Below are 19,364 nucleotides of genomic sequence, written 5' to 3'. Positions count from 1 at the left end.
ACAAAAGAAAAGATTTTATCTTGCTAATCCATAGGTACTAGGCTCAGCAACAGCCATTTGTCCTCAGGAAATTCACTATGCTGTTAGCACAAAACCAAAACCTGATATTTACTGGCCACTAATACAAATAAGGTTAGGAATAAGAAATGTTTCCTTGAAACTGAACAGTGTGATACTGAAGCTGTGTTCCTTTATCAGCAGGGGAAGGCAATCCTCCTGCTTCCATGGAGTTTCATGGAAGTATGAAAAAGGCCTTAGGACAAATTAGCTTGTAATTACAGAAAGTGGGAATTACATCTGAAAATAAATGTCTAATGTACCTTTTTCATCCATACCATTACACTACACACTTCTACTTACAAATACATACTGCTTCCTCATTTTTCTCCGATTTAGTACTTATTAATACTAATGTAAGGCTACAAAGGGAAACAATACATTCTTACTTCCTCTTTTCATTTGGGGAATTATCCAAATAAACCACAAAGACTTTGATTCTGAATATCAGAGTTACTTTTTGACACCCTTGAATGCAGTTATTGTTAAGCTGTGGAGCAACAACTGGATGGCACTAGTTACACCATAAAAGAGAATAAGATCTTACTCAGTTTTATTAGAGTGCCCAAGGAAAATAATTTTTATGGAGCTCCTTACTCCTCCACATGTTGATAAAGAGTTCCAGTTTCTAAGAAACCTAACAAAACTTTCTGCATTGCCTGTAAACTTAAGAGATATATATTCCTACCTATCTGTAGCTCAGAGAAATTAGTAAGTTGCTTTGAAACCTCTAGGATACAATTCTGTGGTTCTTGGCATTCTGGATAATTTAAATCTGATGCAAACACATTAAATCTGAGCCATCTATTACCTTGCATTTTTAATTACTTTCTTGCATATGTTAAAATGATTGACACTTTAGGGACTATTTAAAATTGGCCACTTCATTTGTAATGTATTGTAGAATAATGCATTTTAAAAGCCTATTAGTATGTCAAGGTCTAGTCATACACAGAACATGCATTTAAATAACAGGTACATTTTTCTAAAAATCAATATCTGTCCCACAGCCCAATATTAAAAATAGCTAGTTAATAATAAATTTTCTTTATTCATGTCAGATTACTATTTTTTTTTAGTATATTTTTCCAGCTCATATACCAGCTGAAATTACCAACAGAACTATTAATGCTGTGCTTAGTAACAACAGTATTAGAACTTTCAGGAACAGGCATTTGATTAGTCATTAATGAGAACCTCATAATAGCCTTCATCTTTGACGTCTAAAGATTCTGTGAGGTTTAAAAACAGAGAAGGACTTCCAAAAAGCATTAAATGTGAACAAAAGTTTTGACCTTGCAACAGTGAAACCCTTAGTGCACTGTTAAGTATTACTATGCAAGTGACACTGATAAGTCTAACAAAAGCTGTTGATGTGCATGTAGTTAAGCACATACTTAAAAACACTGAATCACAGCCGATTGTGGAGTCCGTCTGTGTGCTGCTACTTGACAAACTATACTGTCAACATTTCAAGAAGACTTCTTTTTTTCTTTTTTCAACAGTCTTCATTGGAAAAAGAAAAAAAAGAAAATCCACTAGTCTGAATTTATCCCCATACCCCACCAGACTACATGACTGCAGGTTTTCTATACATTATAGAACTATAAAAATCTAAGAGGATGTATACTTACACCAATCTTCTTTGCTCTAAACTATCAGTGTTCCTATATATTAAACTGCGTTAAAAAAAAACCTTTTTGATACAATGTTATATATCTGTATGTATGTCAGCAGAAGTTGTTTGAAATTACAAAAACTTAAACTTTAACCTTCTCAATAAATATTCCTTTCTAAATATTTTCGTAGATGAAGCAAAATAAATTGAATTGCATTGAAATGAATACTCTTTAAAGCAGACATCATATCAAGCATTCTTTAGAATAGGATCACATTATTACCTGGAGATACTTTTTCCTGTTATTACCACTGCTATTTAATTTCTGCCCTCCATCCTGTTAAATTGTTTCAGAGTTTGAATACAAGTCTGAAGAAAAATAGAGGATTTTATCCTCTCTGGGGCAGCCCATTGTTTCAAAACTTTCTTAGATGCAACACTTTAAGAACCATTGTGAAAGCCAAGAATTTTCTGAGCCCTGCCAAAATGAGTATTATGAAAAAGGAAGAAAGAAGAGGTGACTGAGACTCAGCCAGAAGTAATATTATTAAAGAAATCTTTATAGACCTGACTGGTCAATTCATCCTGTTCTGGAGACTATAGCCTTGTTCCACTCTGGCAGAGCCTCCTACCTGACCACACATTGTTCTTTGGTCCTCATCCAAACCCCACTGATGGACAGGGGAGCCTCTCCGGGGAGCTGAGTGCACTTTGGATTGTAGCATAAAAGCACCAGTCAGACAATTTTAAAGGCTTGCTGAATAAGGCATTAACTTCAGAAATGAATTTGTGACTGAAGTTTTCAGATGCTAATGAACAATTCTTTTATACTTTAAGTCAGTAAGAACATAGTCTGTCCTGTCCCAAGTTTAACATTTGATGTATTTTGACCTTTTATTTTATTTACTTGAAGAATTGAAGCTCAAGATGAAAATGTTTCTGGAAAATGGGAATAGTTGTATCCAAAATGAACTCAGCAAATAGATCACATTTTGAAACAGGAAGCAGTGAAGGGTGGGAAATGGTGGTTCATGAAATACTCAAGTGAATTAGGAGAAAATGTCTCATTTTTTGAATGGAACAGAGACAGTAAGAGATAGAGTTTTGAAGCTGTCATGGTTTAAACCCAGCCAGACAGCTCATTCACTCGAAAAACGAATCCGACCCAGAAGACCCCATGTCCTTCCGAGCAACTCCCAGTTACACCGCTGGGCATGACGTGCTGTGGTATGGAATACCTTTTTGGCTAGTTTGGGTCAGGCGCCCCGTCTCTGCTTCTTCACGGCTTCCCCTCCTCCCTGGCAGAGCATGAGACTCACAAATTCCTCGGTCAGGGCAAACATTACTTAGGAACAACTGAAAACATTGGTGTTATCAGCACTGTTCCCCAGGCTGAAAGTCAAAACACAACGCTGCACCAGCTACCAAGAAGGAGAAAAATTGACTGCTATTGCTAAACCCAGGACAGAAGCTATTGCCAATATTTCAAAATGAAAATACTCAAAATAGCATAGGTGTGAAACAACAGTTACTAAAGTAGCTCCTAGCAAAAGTAGGAGATACAAAATGAATACATCATTTAAGTTACTCTCTGGGTTATACTGGAGGATAGGTGGAATTTCCAAAAGCATTCAGCCCTACTTGGTTACACTGACTGGAATCTGTAACAAACCACTTATTGTCTCTGGTAGGAATAAAGCTGGTCACCATGAAGATCTTCCGAAAAAAAAAAAAATCCTTAAAAGCCAGAAGTGCAAATAAGTTTGTTACTTTGCCTTAAAATGCAGACCATATGCCTGAAAAAATTAATCATCTTTCTTATTATTATTAAATATAACTTCTCTGTGAATATACTTCTTGATGTCACTGAAAAGCTATCTTTGATACCGTATCTGAAAGCAGTAAATTGAAAATATATTCTTTACTTTAGTGATCTATTTCTAAAGTAGGAAGTGTACAGTGATATCTGATTGTGTTATTTATAATTCTGGAAGTGCTGCTGCTTTAGTGTTTTGAAATATGGAACAGACAACTCAAGAGATTATTAAATACTTGAATTTGAGATATTCCTGGGAACTTTGGGCAGCCAGTCAGAACTAGTGCTTGCAAATGGTAAAATGATTGGCACTTGTAAATTGCCTTAAAAACATTTGCAACCACATAGTTAAAGAAGAAACAATGTTCACTGTCTTGTGTTATTACAGAATTTTCTGTAGTAGAAGCATCCTGATGGAAAGCTGCCCTGGAAGATACACAAAGGTCTTTTGTATAAACTTTTCTTTTTTTCTTTCTTTTTTGTAAGCAAGTTACTTGTCATATAGTAGCTTCCTTTGATATCACAGAAAATGCTGCCATGGACCTGGTTTATGTAACAAAAATCCCCTCTTATATTCACAAAGACTAACATATTTATTCAGTGGTTCAGCTAGCCTCTGCCTGAGGGTTAGACAATCTCAGCCCAATTCCCAACAAGATTTCTACCCCAGTGAGTGACAAGTTACCAGGATCACTTTTTTCCACAGACAGGCTGTCATAAATGGAGAGTAAACGGAGGAAGTCACATCCTGTTGCAAGAGGGAAAAGGAAGCTTGTAGAGTATGTTATTTTTTTCTAATGAGAAAGCCTCCCACAGTCTGTCTAGTGTAATCTGCTCAGATAGTACATAAGCATCCAGACCTCTTCTCTTAGCTGATATAACCAAACTGGATGTGGTCAGTAGCTCCTCCAAAAGCATAAATATTGTTTAAATACGAGTCCATTTACTTGCAGATGTAGTTTTTATCTTGTCTTGTCTCAAAATACCAGAATATGGGTATTACAGGCTCTTGTAACCTTTTTTCTTTCATTGTATTCTACAGTCATGAGATTTATCAGATATTGTGAATTTATAGAATTCTATATGCCATCATTTCAAAGGTGGGTGAATGCAAATAAAGTGTAAATAAAGTGTAAAACCATGAGTGTACTATTAGCCTATTCTAAATGCTTGACTTATTTGGCAACAGAAGGGGTGGATTTGAGTGAACAGCTTGCTCTGTGACCCTCCCTTACTTTTTTGAAGCAAAAAAGATTTCTATTTATTCTCTATAATAAATCTATACAATATGCTTTCAGGACAGCATTTTTAAATGCAGCTTGAATGAATCCAGTGCTAACCTAACTGAAGCAAAACCAGCCATTAGCATTGATTAAATTGGAACTGAATTAGATTAGTAGCAACCAATTTCGATAGTTCTGGCTTCAACATTAAGTATTTTATACTGAATTATCATGTAGGTACTAATTCTTTTTTTTTTTTTTTTACGTTAGGCAGAACTCAAGAATAACAGAAATAAACATGTTGCAAAAAAAATAAGAGAAACTATATGAAACATGATTAAAAAAACCCAAATAATTTCTCCAGGCAAGTTACTAACAATATTCAAAATTCATTCTAGTTTTCTTAGATTACATTCCTTTCAGGAACAGTTTACACCCACCTAGAGATTTTATTCATGGATATTTCATAATTATGTTATAGATTTTAATAGAGGACACACTTTGCACATCAGAATATGAGAACTGCCAGATACATTCCTAAATCAGGTAGCAAGTGAGCCCAAGTTCAGGCTCAGATGAAATGAAATACACAAAACAGATATCCTAACATCTTGCAAATCCAGATTAAGTATATCCCCAGTCAAGCCTGAGCTAAGGACAGAGTTAGTCAGGGAATCAGTGAGAAAAAAGGGAAAGGGAGAAAAAGATGAGCTGACAGGGGAGGCCATCAGGAAAAATTAATCTTCCTTCTGCATGAACACAACTGTTACCCAGGAACTTGCCTGGACAGAGCAAAGTGAAGCTTTCCCTCTCTTCTCCATACTGACTGCAAAATGTTGCAGGAAGTTTATAATGTAGAACCAGACAAGAATTTACCCTTTCCTGCTCTTTCCACAGTTGCAGTTTTCCTGCCCTGTTATTCAGCTGAAGCTGAAAGTCTTACCTGGTGCAGGAAACCATAGCATCTCATCTACTACCCTGGAGGTGGCCAGTTCTACCATAAATTCCTGTTACCTTCTAAAACCTCACGTGGTTCTCAAGGCCCTGCTATAGCGCAGCACCTGTCCATCAGAGAGCTACACTGAAAGATTTTCTAGGCTTTTCCAAGTTACAAAGCTGGAAGTTTTTGACTGCTATAGTACCCACACTGACAAGGTTGCATCTCTGCGGTTCTCCATAGAGAACACCCAGATCTTGGCAATTTCTGAGGCTGTGACCTGGCCAGAACCACTTAGAATGCTAAATAAATTATTTGTACTTAGATAAAAAATAAGGAATTCTTTAGAAAAATGTTTTGAACATTGGCTCAAAGAAGAGGCCACACAAATGTGTTCACTAACCCCAAGGCGTGGGGGTTGGAATGTATCAAAACTGTCAGAGACCATGGGAAGGAGGAGCTACAGCAGGCAATTAAGAGTGACCCGTTCCTGACTGGTTCTTGGAAGATGTTGGAACTGGCAAGGAACAAGGAAACAAGGACATCAGAACTGGAAAGAGGATTTCTAGACCTTTTACCTGATGTAACCACAAGGCAAACACAGATGTGCTTAGCTAATTGCTCGGAAGCATATAAATATTGTGCAACCTTTGCAATAAATGATCCAGCTTGCACTCTACCTCTGGGTCCGTGCCTTCCATCCTCACACCAAGGCATGCTCTTCCCCTAAATCTCCAACCCAGCTATAGACAAGCAGTGGCTAGAGAACTGAGCACAGTCTGTTCCAGCTCAGTTGCCAGGCAGACTGTAGTTAAGCTCTTATGAAACCAGTGAGGGCAACTAGGCAGAGAAGGGCGTGTCTGGTGAGAGGAATGGTCTCTGTGCAGGGCCATTGTGAGCATCACATGCGAGAGGAAACCAGCCTCTGGTTAAAACTATTTAGAGAGCACAAGCTGAAAAAGCACAGGCTATATGTTAACAACATACTACTTCCTGTAGTTTCTGAGTGTCTGACTTTCTCCTGGAGCTTTCTTTTTGTTCTCACCTGACTGCTAAAAGGGCAAGGTGAGTCCTGAACAGGGGCGGACAAACAGCCTGACTTTAATGCATGAAGCGGGTGCTCCAGGGTGCTCCCTGTTCCAGACTCAGCTTCTCATTTGTTACAAACCAACACAAAACTCCTCTGGGCACACTGGACCCAAATAATTCCTTAAAATACTAAATGAATCAAGACAGCTTTAGTACATAAAATTGTGTTTTTACTTGAGGTGAAGAGATGGAAAAGGTCTGACATTTAGTCTCACGTGACCTTTATCAAGGACAGTACAGAACATAACAGGTTTAGCCTTAATAACTCGCTGTAGCCAGGAGTCTTTGACTTTGATAAAGGTCACTTGGGCCCAAAATGTTGGGTCATTTTCAGTTACCCTTATCTGAAATTAAAAAAAAAAAGGCATTCTTAATAGTACAGTTTTCCTTATTTGTAGCATTACTAAAAGAAATGTCACTTGGTTCCAGGAGGAACTTTCTATGTTATTCTGTATTAAACATAGTCTTTTCTACTGTGCCTGTTTAATTCTGCAAAGCTCTCTTCTCTGATCAAACATGCTGGCCTCTGACCAGAGAGATCATGTGAACTGAGCTCCAGTGATGTGAGTAAACAGAAACAAATGGCAGAGCAGAGTACAAACATCACGGTTCTTTTTCTTTCTTTCTTTTCTTTTTTTTTTTTTTTTTAAGAACTTGTTCATTAAGCAATGGAACTAAATGGAAATGGGACACATTTATGCATGTAGTCACACTGTAGTTAGGATAATTGGGACCAGCTGTTAGGCTCTTTTTTTCCGTAAGAACGTTACATTGCACAAAGCTAGCACAGCAAGATGACAGGCACAAGGAAGATGCTGAAACATGTACTTGAAAGCCTCAATAATTTTCCATGTTGTTCTTCGAAAAGTTTCTCATTCTGGCTGTGAAAGCCATATTTTCAAGCTTACATTCAGATTTTCGTTTTCATCATGTAAATTCCATACACTCTAACAACGATTTTTAATTCCTCTTCCCTCCTTCCCTTCCCCCAATTTCCCCCCCCCCCCCCCCCCCCTTCCCGACTTGAGCATTTACCCAAGACAGGCCACCTTGAATCAATTACATACATAAGGGGCAGAGACAGAGTTTACTTTATTGTCTGCAGAGGAAAATCCTGTCTGGATACCATTTCTTTCCAGAACTGCCTAGTATTGCACATTCTTTTCAAAATTCATCTCAAGAGTAACTTGACAGAGTTTTGCCTATACAAGTTGCTGTACCACAGGAGAAATGCTCATTTGGAGACAGACTGCATCAGCTGTCTGTTGTGATTGAGTAAAGGTAAGTAAATTAATTCAGACTGCTTCTTCTGTCCCTGTCTTGGGCTTACAGCAAGTTGTGTCAAAAAGGGGAGATAACAGTGTAAAGGGGTCTGTTTTCCCTTGTGATGGTGATGAAAAGAAAGAGGAGGAGAAAGAGGTGAGCTGTGACTATCAGGCAGGACAGCACAGCCAACTTAGAGCAAAATCCTATTACTGGTAAAGGAGAAAGTGAGAAACAAGTTACAGACTATACTTTACTGCAACCTATTCCTAAGTTCTTGGGTCATATATAGCATTCACAGACTGAGATCAATTCTTAAAGTAGCCCACAGTGACTTACCTTAGAAGCTCTGTAGAGTTATATATATTACATTAAAAGATTCTTGCCCCTACTGAATAATATACATACAAAACCAAACCTTTGTTTATGTCTAACTTGAGGGATGTATGCTTCATTGAACTTCTTTGATGCCATCCTCTCAAGTCACAAATAAAACCAGTCCTGATACTACTATGGTCTTTACTGTCCTGTCTTGTCACTACTAGAGACAGTGAACTAGCCTGAAGGTGGCTGCACATGTCTACCAGCACTAATGAAAGAAAGTAATTTGGCCTTCAAAATTTTTAGGCTGCACTACATGCTAGAACAAAAATCAGAACAATCTGCAGAAGATTTCCTACCCAAGACATCTGGACAGAAGTTCAGACTCATTTGAAAAAACAAACCTGTTTTTCTGTAGAGATTCTGGGCAATTTAAGCTGGATCAAACCCCTGAGGTTATAATGAAGAAGGAACATGCTAAACAGTCCTTATTAGCAATCTTAAATTCACAAAATGGTTACTTTATATACCTTTAGATAAAATAGCTTTGAGACTAATTTAATAGCAGTGGTTTGGAAGATAGTTTCAAATCTACTAACAGAATTCTAGTATTTTCCAAGAAAAATAACACGATTTCTGTAAAGAGAAGAATCTAGTATAGCCATGTTCATTTGTGAACAAAGGATCAATGATAAAATTAAGTCTGAAGTTAAGGTATCCTCAGCCATCTTGTATTCTAGTCCACGTGAGCGGACTCCATGATTCTATCAGGAATCAGGAAAACTTCCAAGCTTCTACATGTAAAACTATGGTCAGGTCCAGAAATAGCATGTTGAAGAAGTATGCTTTCAACTGAGGTTGTTTTATTTCTTAGAAAGAGCCTCATATGACTGTACTTACATTAGAATCATAGAATCATAGAATAGTTAGGGTTGGAAAGGACCTTAAGGTCATCTAGTTCCAACCCCCCTGCCGTGGGCAGGGACACCTTACACTAAATCATATCATCCAAGGCCTTGTCCAACCTGGTCTTGAACACTGCCAGGGATGGAGCATTCACAACCTCCCTGGGCAACCTATTCCAGTGCCTCACCACCCTAACAGGAAAGAACTTCCTTCTTATATCCAATCTAAACTCCCCCTGTTTAAATTTTAACCCGTTACCCCTTGTCCTGTCACTGCAGTCCCTAATGAAGAGTCCCTCCCCAGCATCCCTATAGGCCCCCTTCAGATACTGGAAGGCTGCTATGAGGTCTCCACGCAGCCTTCTCTTCTCCAGGCTGAACAGCCTCAACTTCCTCAGCCTGTCTTCATATGGGAGGTGCTCCAGTCCCCTGATCATCCTTTTGGCCCTTCTCTGGACTTGTTCCAACAGTTGCATGTCCTTTTTATGTTGAGGACACCAGAACTGCACACAACACTCCAGGTGAGGTCTCACAAGAGCTGAGTAGAGGGGCAGGATCACCTCCTTCGACCTGCTGGTCACGCTCCTTTTGATGCGGCCCAGGATACAGTTGGCTTTCTGGGCTGCAAGCGCACACTGCTGGCCCATGTTCATTTTCCCATCAACCAACACCCCCAAGTCCTTCTCCACAGGGCTGCTCTGAATCTCTTCCCTGCCCAACCTGTAGCTGTGCCTGGGATTGCTCCTACCCAGGTGTAGGACCTTGCACTTGGCATGGTTAAACTTCATGAGGTTGGCATCAGCCCACCTCACAAGTGTGTCAAGGTCCCTCTGGATGGCATTCCTTCCCTCCAGGGTATCAACCGAACCACACAGCTTGGTGTCATCGTCAGACTTGCTGAGGGCGCACTCAATCCCACTGTCCCTGTCAGCGATGAAGATGTTAAACAAGACCGGTCCCAGCACCGATCCCTGAGGGACGCCACCTGTTACTGGTCTCCAGCCAGACATTAATTATGTGAAGGTTATAATTTTGACCAGAAGAATATATATTGCATTACATATGCTTAGAAGAAATACCTGGAATGGAAGTTTTTCCTTCTTCTTTTACCAGAAAGGACTTGGGCTTATTCACCTCTGGCAGTCATCTCATACGCATCATCCAGTGAGGCTTTTGACGTTATGGTCCTTTACATCTCTAGAGCCAAATTCAAACTCTACATTGGCTTTGCAGTCCCAGCCCTAATGATCCTCTGTTTTGTTTCTCTTGGATTGTTCAGGGAAACAGAGATTAGCTTTGGAAAATTAATTAGATTTTAACACTGCCATGTGCTTTATATAATCCTACCAGTAGGTGGAATGGCATTAGAGGGGAAACAAAAAATACTTGGGGGCTGAAAAAGTAAGTCTCTGGAAGATCTCCTATGGATGCTCACTATTGATCACACAGCATACGCCTACTCCCACAACAGAAAGAATAAAAACCCTTGCTATTTATTCCATAGAACTATTATTACTGTCCTAGGGGAACAGCAAAAAATAGCATTCCACTTTGCATGTGACTTCCAGCTTTATGTTAGCAGAAATGGATGACATGTAGAAAACAAAACAGGTCACACAAACAAGGAGACAAAGTCCATCTCATTTTGTGGCTTTGATTCACTGATTCTCAGGTCTCTTCAGCTTTGAGGAACAGGAGCCCTGAGAGAAAAAGTGCAGCTAACTTGAGTGCACCCAGCTTGAGTGGTTAACAGGCTTGTTACAGGGCTACTCCATACCTCATCATTGCCTCAACATTTAGTGAATCAAATGCATGATATTTGGCCAGTTGATGACTATTCATTTAACAGTAACTATCAAGTGATCTCTCTTGACCTTTGTGGGAGCAATATCTGTATTTAAATGAGCCTACACCAGTACAGCTTTAAGGTAAGATAAGCTCAGTCAGTGACATACTAGAAAGCAAGCAGACTAAATCCTGCAATGATGTGAACTGTGCATACATGTACGCCTGCATAGAGAAGTTGAAGTACACATTCTGAATGTCCTTATTAAAAAAAAAAGAAAGAAAACAAATCTACACACCCTTCTCTTTCCACAGATCATACCTAGCATTCAAAAGAGACACTGAGCTGCCACAGACTAATTAAGAGGAAAGGGAAGGATTATATTTCTGTGTAAATGATAACTCTAAAAAGGAAACTATATCAATAATGTAGCAAAAAAATACTTGAAAGGAAATGGATTTTGGATGAAATCAGTTTTTCAAAATCTTCCTCCAGAAAAGAGAATAATGCTTTTAAATTGCTATTCATGCTGACCGCTGCGACTTGTTAACATTTTGCCCTGGGGAGAAAATACAGCTTAGCAGTACAAGGGCTCTATAATAAGCATCTTTATCTCCTTGGGATTCTCAGGCATGTTGTTATTTTTTTTCCTCCAGAGCCGTACTGTAAACTACATACCACTTGGGCTGACTCACACAGTCCCCAGGAGGAGGATGCGGAAGAGCAGGCTGTTTTCTCATGAGAAGTTCAACATAGTGAAATTCCTCTTCCATTTCAGCAGGTCCAAAGCCATTTTGCACCCAGCTTGACCTGGCAGATGTAACTCTTCTGCTCTCACTCCTTAATTTGTCTGCATTTGGCTCAGGTTCATAGCTTTTTAGAGTGCCCGATGGCTTTCCTGGTTGGAGCTATAAAAAAAGTCTGGACCTACTCAAGTATCAGCATGAGAGCAATAGCGTAGGCGCTCCTTGGAAGCGGCAGAAGGAAGGGGGCAGATGAGCTGACAGCAAGCATTCCTGTCTTGCCAGCTTGAAGGATGTTGCCCGCAGCCGGTCACCATATGTTTGACTCCAAACTAGGGAGCAGAGAGGCCAGAATGATTCAGAGAGTTCGCATGATTTGTTATCTGTCTCTCAAGAGAGATGGGGAGCCTTGAAGCTTACAAGCATCACCTGCATTCCCTGCCTTTCCTTTCCAAAGAGGCATGTCAAAGAACTAGCAACAGGAATCTTCCTCTTAAACCCTCTTAAAGGTTCTTGGTGGACAAACACAATGATTTCTGAAAGGGTCTTTTTTCTGGGGTGTCTTCAGATATATTGCCACTCTTTGAATTTGCTCCAGGTTGTTTTAATCAGGTGAAGAATTTAAGCTGCCCAGTTAAAGAAAAATAGAGGAGAAGACACTTCCCAACTGTATTTACAGCACATGCATTTTTGCAGCATGTAATGGAATACACTTCAGAAATCCTTGATCTAATTTTGACCCAGCAAATCTCTACAGTCCAACGAAGTGATCACTATGAAAACAAGTAAGATCAGAAAGCACCAAAACAACTGTGTGCAGCACCATATTAAATATTTATACTGTTTCAGACATGAACTGGGCTATGACCAGAGATAATAGGCATGCCTTCGTGCCTCCACTGTTCTTCCTTTCAGGTGTTGGAGACTGCTGGGAGAAGTCTCTAACAACAAAGAAGCTTAAGCTATTAAAATTAAAGATCCAGCTAAGTTATGAACTTAAATGCCCATGCCACAAGAGCCATGACATTATATAAACCTACAAGTGAACTGATCAGCCACTGTTACAAATGCTACTTCAGGGTTTTTTTCTTTGGTCTCTACATCAGTTTGCACATCACCTCATCTTCCACACCAGGTGGACACAAACCTAAGTGGCAAGGCAAAAATTTTGCATGTGTAGAGATGAATTAAGGAAAGGTAAGAAAAATGAAAGATGGGTTACAGGTCACCCATGACCTTGCAGTATCTGCTGTGAAAGAAGGGGGGATTTGTAGGCAGCCTGAGCATGGGCTGCTTTGGAACAACATCACTTGAGCCACTGACATACTGAATGCGGATGCTCAGAGCAATGTTGGGCCATGCTCCCAGAGAAGAGCACTCATCTAAACTGGATTCACACAAGAAATATTATTTCTAAGCCAATATTCACAAACAAGTCATCACCTCATGCTATTTCTGGCAGGCTGTGGTTCTGTGTACGAGTGCTGCCATCACACCAATGTCTTAATGGCATGTGCTCCTCTAAAGCACTTCTGCAGCACTGCTGGTTGCTACAAACATACATATATTTTTGTTACTAACGTGTGACCTTAGAGAATTTATTAATGGAAAACGTTGCAGTTTGCAGAGGAAAGGAGTTTTAGCCTGAAGCAGGCTGTCATTGGATGACTGTTCCATTTCAGAGGTCACTGAGTAAAGCAGCATGAAGTTAGCTGAAGGTGACCTAGAAAAGAAGAGAAAAACCTTGGGATTTTTGCTCTGTATGGCTTCGTGATGGCACAAAAGAACTTCATGAAAGGCTTTTTTCTATTTTTGAAGGGGTGTATACCTGTGCAATTACTCATAGTACAAATCTAGGTATTAGATGTGGGTGTCCAGAACATTCTCAACATAAATAATGTCCCCCTAAATAATTTTAAGCATTTTATATAGTTAATCTAACAAGCATCTGGACCTCAGAGTTGACAGCTTACTATTTCATTATTGTTTTTTAACAACTAGATATTGTTAAAATTTCCAGTTCTAAAGCTGTAACACACAGACTACACAGAATTATTAAGGTTATACAAAGATATTAGTTTAGAAAGTGTCTGTGGCAACAGAACACAGCCTTTTCACAGTAAAGCGGCCATGATTTTTTGAAGGGGATTTGATAGTAAACATAAAATATTTAAGTTTGGTTTATTTGTGAGCCTGTAATTTCTCTGTATGTACTTTCTCCTGAATGGGTATCAGGCTTTCTGCCTGGCACCATGTTCAGTGGGGCTGAGGTATGATACTGGGCTATGACATAATTCCATGCATTAGGAAGTTCTTCAGGCCCCACAGATGGTTACATTTAGCCACTATTTCTGTCTCCTTCAGTAAAAAGACAAACTTGTACAGGCTGCAAAACATCAAGGAACAACACAGAAGACTTAATCGTAATAAAGAATGTGAAGGAAGATGGACAGGCCTGTTCCTAGCTTGGCTTTACTACCATTGACACTAATGACTTCAAGCAGCAAGTAAAACCCAAATCTAGCTTTCAAAAGTAGCACAAATTTGTAATCCATTTGAAGTTACAGAAACAATGTGTTAATACTAAGGGAAAGAACAACAATCAAAATATTCCCAAAGTAAAAATCAAGTATTCTGGAATTGTGAATAAATAAAAAGCAAAAAAGGAAGCTGCAAAAGTCATCTTAAAAATAGGACAAAGACCTTTGACAAACAACTGTTAAAATATGGAAAAGAAATAAATCTTGAGTGTGCCACATTCTGTGATCTAGAAGACTAAAATAAAATTTGGAGAGTCATGAATCAATACGAAATATTTCAGAATTGTTGGCTTTCCCCCAGGCATATCCCCAAAGACATATTGTGGGAACATTCTTTACACAAAGTATTCTAGCTGTGACACAGTTGGTAGCTTCCCATGAAGTTGTAGTTCCAAAATTACTGTAAATACAGTATGTTAAACAAAGATCCTTCAGTATGGTAAAAGATCCTTCAAAAACACAAAGAGAATACAATGTAAGAGTACTCAAATCCAGATGTCCCTGTTTTTTTGAGGTTTAAAATACCAGATGTTCAAATATACACATATACAATGGCACCTCCAGCTTGAATGAATATACAACTGCTACAGCCAGCATCAAATGCATTGACTTACACTTAACCATGTAATCTAGTGCTTTCTGGGGGGTAAGTGCCATTTAAGAGAAAGACTCTATGACCAGCAAACCACACTAACATGAGATGTTGTGTTTTATATTCCGTGAAATACATATTTTTTGATAGCTTCTCTCCTCCCTTTTTGTTTCAGCACACATCTCATATCTCCCACCCCACCCTATTTTTAAGCCTAGTTTTAGTTATTTCTCTCTAATCTTTCTCCTCCCCACTAACCACCCAATGCAGTATCCAAATCCACTACAGTGGATGCTTGTCAGGAATTCATCAGCATTGAATATTTAAAAGCAGGCAAAATTAGTAAGTCTGGAGCCAGAGGTCAGAAAAACAGTTGTGGGAGTAAACTCTATTCACAAAAATAGTCTAAAACGATGCAGAATAGTTTCTAGTCCAGCAAGGCAAAACATATGTTCCTGCTGCTTCTGTCCATCATTTCATGAGCGTGGCTGCCACTTTGGCTTATGCTCAGTAATACCTTACTCCCCAGGTAGTCCTATTGAAAACTGTGAGAGGTGGGGAACAGCATTCTCAGTGTTAGCAGCAGCATTGAGGCTGTCCCTTTATCAATCACCTATAATCTGTGCTTTTATTAAAAGTACTTTGAAGAGTTGATATCTGCACTGACAGTGTCCAGCCCCGGTGCAGCAAACCGTTCGGTTTTAAAGGGATTTAGTGCTCCGAATGCTGCAACAAATCATGTAACTGCCCAATTATCACTTGATGGCCACTACTCTCCGGCACCCTAGGGGCCCTGTCATTGAAGATAAACTCTGTTTATGTTAACTTAGTGTCAGGATGTAGAGCATATGTCTATGAAGCTGGATGAGTGCCCTTTTGCAGGATGTTGCGTACATTCACATTGTGCAGCCAAAAGCCCTGAAGGTGTTGAAAAAGAAAAAAAGGCCTTTCACAGAGCTTAATCCAATTAAAGCACATTAATGAAGGTTAGGATCATCTGTCACATTATCCAGACACATCCTTTCATGCATCATCGTCTGATTACAAAGTCTGATATTCTTTTAAGGCTTTTCATCTTCACAAGGAAAATGTGATGAGAAATTCAACACTTAAGATACTGGAGGCTTAGATGGGATTTCTGTTTCTTTCCCTTTTAATCCATTCTCTCTCTCTGAAAGAAAATATGTTTATTTTAAAACAGTGGTCTGTCTCATCAGGTGATACAAACTGGCATGTACTCAGTACAGCCTAGAGAGCCACCCCAAGTAACACCTCCTAACCTTTTTTTTTTTCCCCCCAGGGAATGTAAAATCTTATTACAGATAAGGAAAAAAAAAAGAAAAAGAAGGCAGGGAGACTGAAACACCACACAATACAAATGAATAAAGGATTTCAGACTCTGATGCTGCTAAAATGGTATCAAGCTAGATTTCCATGATAGCATTAAATGCTTTGAGCACTCATCCAAGAAAGATCTGCCATCCTTGATCAGAAAAGAGACAAAGGCACATTCTCATTTCCACACAACATTCTAGAAGCCACTTGAACGAGGCAGAGGTGATGAGAGGAAAGTTTACATAGCCAGGTGAGCATTTTTTCTCTGCAGGAGAGTCTGCAGGTAAAATGAAACTGCCCTACTCTTCTGCCTTGCTCTTCAGAGCAGACGGAGAGTACAAGTACCCCCGCTAAAAGGGCTAATGCTACAACTCAAGCAACAGGTGAATACATTAAAGATCAATGTGATGACCATTAGGCACAAGTATAACAGTTTGTCACTGTATCAGTCCCCATTTGGTTACTGCTACCTCCCTACAGAAAGCTACTGCTCTCATACCACAACTTGATAAGAAAATATCATTGTCCTCCTTATGCACATCAGTGCAAATACCAGTTACTTGTGTCACCTGGCAGTGAAGGCTGCTTACATTAACTTTGCTCAGTAGTCCTACAAGAATGCCCAAGCAGTCATCCTCAGGATAAGTCCCACTTGCTCACATTCCCTCTCAGTCAACTGAAAAATAGGGATTATTGTAACTATCCTACCGCTGTCCCTTAACATTTGGTCAGCCTTTGTGTTTTCTCAGAACTACTGTTTCAGGCTGCATGGAGACTCAGGCAGGCAGCATAGATGTATTTTTGCTTTTCCTCACAGCCAACAGGGCTAACATTTTAGTTTCTGAAGAAATCACAAAATGCTGTGTGATGTGTAGTGCCCAGTGTTGGCTCAGTCCAACTGCTGTCATCAGGCTCCAGGCACTTGAGCAGTCTGTACTCTGATATTTGCAATACGGGGTCCAACACAAAAAGGCAAGCAGCCAGACCTGCTGGGCCTCTTCGAAGAATTACTGAGGACCCTGCTGAGGACTACATGCATTTCTGAAAATTCAGTGCAGACTTTGACAGGTCATGCCTTATCTTTCATTGCTTTGCTATCTCTCGCACACTGAAATTAACGTTATTTAAAATCAAAGGCAAAACAACTTGTCTCAACCTTCCTCCGGGGAAGGGTGCAGGGACCTATATTCAATTTTAGAACTTAAAATACATGTGAGGACTTACAACTAGGAAGATACAGCAGTAGTTGATGGATAGCTAAAATGCAGTGAAAAGGCATAGAGTATATCGTGCTGTTTTCATCTTCTTCCTATTTCTCTATTTTTCAAGCTAGCACAGCCATAAGACCACTCCCCGTATATTTGTGCTTAGGACACTGCCAACATCATCTTGATGAAACCACTATCCATCAACCTACCAGGGACAGGCATTTCCTTGTAAGCAGATGCAACTACTAAAGCTCATTCAGCATCAGGGTCACTGTATGCAGCTTTACCCACTTTTCCTGAGCACCGTCTGCCTTCTTCTCCAAGCTTCACGCAATGTAAGAGATCAAAACCACTGTGAACTTAATCCCAAAGCTTTTAGGGATGGACAAAGTACAAATACTTTGCTGATCAAGGTCAGTCTAATCTAACATTCAATACTAAGTACATATGACAAACACCTGGGAATCTAAGAAACTTGTTCTATACATTCCATCTATTGGCTATATGTTGACAGTTGAAATCAATGGCAATTGCACAGCAATATCCTGTGAAGGAATTTCTTTATTAACAGTTACTTATTCTGCAGTGATTTATTTGTACTTTCTTATTGCCATCAGTGATAAGTTAGTGTCCTGATGCACAAGATTTCATTAGCATTCATTTAGCAAATACAGGTTTGGCACAAATGTTACACCATGAACGTGGAGATTCACATAGCCTTAAACTTCAGAGAAGTTTGCATCCCATTATAAGCCCTTCCTGGTTTTAACCTGTTGCCAGTTGTCACTGGTCACATTAATCATTGTATGAATGTAACTGTTAAATCAACGTTTTATGAAAGGAAAAGGGTGTTCTGTGACAGGCTTACATTTCTGTGTGCCCTGTTTTATATACCAGTAGTAGCAGACTAACAAAGAGTATGTGACCTGATTTCCCAGATGCCTGTAAATGTACTTGGCATTGAATTTTAAATCTGACTGAATTCAAAGCTCTTCATATAAAACACAACTCAAGTTAACTTTTATCTCTCTTTTTTCCTTTCTGTCTCTCAGCAGCTGTTCCTCTTTTATTATTTCATGTGCTATATTCAATATGCAAAGTTGCCTTGTTTGTTAGAGTGCATTACACTTTCTAATGCATCTGTCATGTTGGAAAACAGGAAAGTAGCATAAAGCCTCTCTTGTGATATCCCCCTCTCCCCCAAGTTAAAGGAAAGCTTAGTTAGAATTAAAAAAGAAAGGAAATTTGCCTCTGAGCATATAGAGAGCTTTAGAAAAGGGTTCTTCAGTTTTATGAAAGTTTAAAAATTAAAATACCAGTGAATTCAATGCTTAGAAATGACAAAACATGACTGGTCTTGGGATTTCTCCTTAAAAGGATGATGATTTTGGAGCCAAGACACAAGACAGATAGGAGACCTGGATTCTGCTCTACATCTACCAGCAGCTTTCTGGTTAACCTCTCAGGCTGTGTCAGTCCTGACGATATTTAGAAAAATAATCCACTTCCTCATCTGAACCAATGCAGCACACTATGGAAGTAGCTGTTTAGATAAAACAGACAGAACTGCTTTCACACTTACTTAAGTTAATTCTGTCAATATTGAGCCAAAGCTAAAGCTTCCCAGAATATAGGCCACTAGAGCCTTGTTGTTAAATTTATTTGGAGCAGACAGATCACCAGGGTTGGATCTGGGTATTTCTTTGCAGCAGTCAGGATTACTAAGAGAATCCTAGCCCAGGCAATGTTAAACTGTAACTTGGACTAATTCTTCCACCCTCAGTCCCAGCAGCAAGAGATTACTTCTGCAGAATTCTGGGTTGGACACTACATCCCTCCTTACCGTATCCTTCAGTATACCCACAGCACTCAGCAGAACTATGCCCACTACAGGGCATTCTCAGTAGTAAATAAAAATCAAGCAACATAAT

General features: G+C 39.4%; 1 long non-coding RNA gene across 1 annotated transcript in view; it reads right to left on the bottom strand.

Annotated features, from left to right (window-relative positions):
* Positions 1-6,934: 6,934 nt before the first annotated feature.
* The window catches only part of LOC130611479 (uncharacterized), a 68,691-nt gene continuing 56,261 nt past the window's right edge, over positions 6,935-19,364 (bottom strand). The window contains exon 3 of the long non-coding RNA XR_008975243.1: positions 6,935-7,084. This is a non-coding gene — a long non-coding RNA (uncharacterized LOC130611479). The remainder of the gene's footprint in view (positions 7,085-19,364) is intronic.

The sequence above is a fragment of the Pezoporus wallicus genome, unplaced genomic scaffold (assembly GCF_028554395.1).
Source record: "Pezoporus wallicus isolate ANWC-B61680 ecotype Strahan unplaced genomic scaffold, APGP_CSIRO_Pwel_v1 contig_6872, whole genome shotgun sequence".
In the NCBI taxonomy this organism is placed as follows: domain Eukaryota; kingdom Metazoa; phylum Chordata; class Aves; order Psittaciformes; family Psittacidae; genus Pezoporus; species Pezoporus wallicus.
Note: the sequence above shows the minus strand (reverse complement) of the source record. Positions and strands in the feature narration are given on the sequence as shown.